Consider the following 2,930-nt stretch of genomic DNA (forward strand, 5'->3'; position numbering starts at 1 on the left):
CTTAACTAATTAGCAACAGCTAAACTGAGGGTCGTCTTATGATCTTGTTACTATGCAGCTACTATAAACCAAATGGTTTAGGGTTGTTGATATAGACACCATGGTGGTTCTGACCCAGCTGGTCCCCGAGATGGACAGGAGATGTCTCATCAACAGTGGGATTATTGAATGTACTTGCAATCAAGTAAAATGACAAATTATTAAAAACAGCTACTAGGGCTATGTGACCGCTAGTTGCCATTGGCCATGGTGTCTGAAAGAGGTTTTCGGCATCTCAACAAAGAACAACCAATCCCAGATTTGTTTTAAGATTCTTGCAATGCCAACTTGCAATGGTGGTAGACGAAATCTCTGTGGCTATACTGGCTTATGGAGAACATCGGAACAGCCTTGGTACAAGATAACACTATACATACAGGCTTTGTATTACTTGTATATAGAATATTATATTGTAAACTGAATGTAGAATAAAGGACAATAATCATTAAAGGCACATAGGATGACAGATTTGTTAAGAGAATTAGTTATCTTTTGATGCTAATATTAAGATCATCAGGAGCGATGATTCTCAGGTAATAGGATAGCTGTGAAGGGATTCCCAAACTGTAAACAAGTCCACGCTGAAACCCTCACCGGAACAGATATAGTGGGGACACATGTTATATATAGAGGAAAGGCCATGTGGCCAAATGTTAACAATACAATAATTGGCTGTCCTCAGGATACATACAACAGTAGAGGGGCCCAGATACTAGACTAATCTTAAGTCGCATGGACTTTCATAAGCACCCAAGAACCAGTTGTGACTACCAAAACATAGTTCTAAAGAACAAGAGATTGTACATTGACAATATTAACTATGATTCAACAATTGGTAGCAACCCATCGCTCTTCATCACCCATACTCCCAACAGTATCTAAAAGAATTGCTCTAAGTCAACCAAGAAGAAGCCAGTCTACTGAATTCTTGCTTTCAATAAATTATGTTACTGATTCTTCGCAGTCCTGCCGAAAAAACTAGTCCCACCACACATCTCTCTGAGTAAATCAGGGGGAGGATTATCAAATTACACAAGCCTCACATGAGATATCAGCAAATTTCCGACCACCGTAATATCTCCTACACTACTGTCAGAGACATAATTGCAGAGCGACATCAACAGGGGAAGGAGAATAACGGTAGAGGAAGATATCCCAAAACAACCATGTCACAGGATGATGCTATGGTGGAGGTAGCTCTTAAAAATCACCATACTACCTATTCTGACATTGCTGGGCAAGTTGCTCCCAATGTTTCCAGTAGGACAGTAAGGAGAACTCTTGAAAAAAAGCATCTTAGAAAATGGATAGCATAAGAGAGAGTTTATTTAGATGAGAATCTAGCTCAAAAGAGGTGGAAATGGGCATTAGCTCATAGGCATTAGATAAAGGAGATGTGGAGAAGGAAGGCAATGTGGAGGGATGAGGTAGCTGTGGAAAGGGGAGGAGGAAAGAGGAGAAAATGGGTTTTCATGATAGTGGCTTGGTGGGTGAGCATGGTTGTCATTGGCAAAAAACTTTCTCCATTGAATCTCACTTAATCCTTTCCACACACAATACAATGACGCCAGGAATTGGGGTGCTCAGAGAATGTCTACAAAGTCTGCAACTTGGGCAAAGTATTCTCAGAAGTAAGGATGGTATAGCTTGGAGAATCGACTACCAGGACTGTAAAATTTGTCTGATGTAATTGGGACATGATTCAAACTTGAATACCCAAGCAAATTATATGTAGGACACAAGCCCAGAGCGCTTTACTACACAGGACACAGAGGACCCTGATGTAGTAGCAAGGTAACACCAGATACACAAGATGCAGTGGACTTAACATACTGATGGGAGAAGTCTTAATGTTGTACTCAGGTATCTGATGGAGAATAATATTTCGCTAACATGCTCTGACAAATGTGTAGAAGAAGATGAGTGAGTTGCCGACATATTTCAATACAATGAAAAGTTTGATTTCGATGACAGGGAAACTTATATTGGTAGGATCAGTACAAGCAAAGGCCCAGAGGTGACAGTTTTAAGATTGATATTACAGCAATCACGGGAGTACAGAGACTTATTCTTATGACTGAGGGTTGAAAGATTAGTACTACAAAGGATATTGGATCATGAAACTAATCTGGAGCCTAATGCTAAACTACTGTAGGGTGCCATATATCCTCTATCTGAGAAACATATTGCCACCTTAAGGGAATACCTTAAACAGATGAGGGATTAAGCATAAATTACCTGAAGAAAATCACCAACAGAAGCACTGGTACTATTTGTTCCAAAACATAATAGTAAAATTTGAGTAGTGGAGGATTATTGAAATCAGAAAACAAAATCAGACAATTGAATAGACATCATGGACTGTTAATGTTGGAGTTAAAGAATTGGCTAGCATGTGTAGAAATTTTGAGAAATTGTTTTCCAAAAGACAGTTATTATCTGAATAGAATCAAGAAAAGTCATGAATGACAAACAGCTTGCAGAACTTGTGACAATGACTAGGAATATAAAGTAATGCCATTAGGACTCATTAATGCTCCTGTAATATTTCCTGTAACGTTTCAGGGTACAGTGGACCATGTCATGCAGCAGTTCTTTGACTGTGGAGTAGTTTATTGCTTGGACGGCATTATTATATGCTTAGAGCGAGGCAGGAGGTGTATTGTACTGGAAGAGTGAGTCTTGTAAAGACTAGCACACTACCAACTAGATGTGTCCTTAAAAAAGTTGGTCTTCCATGTACTGAAAGTGGAATTCTTAGGATACATGGTATCGGTTGAAGGGGGAGCCATCAGTTCCAGGAAAGTTGAGTCGGTCTTGGATTGGAAACCACCAGAGTCAGTAAGACATACAGGACAACTTCTGATATCTACGCGACAGTCTTACATAAT

The sequence above is a fragment of the Tuber melanosporum genome (genome assembly GCF_000151645.1).
Source record: "Tuber melanosporum whole genome shotgun sequence assembly, scaffold_61, strain Mel28".
NCBI classification, from domain to species: Eukaryota; Fungi; Ascomycota; class Pezizomycetes; order Pezizales; family Tuberaceae; genus Tuber; species Tuber melanosporum.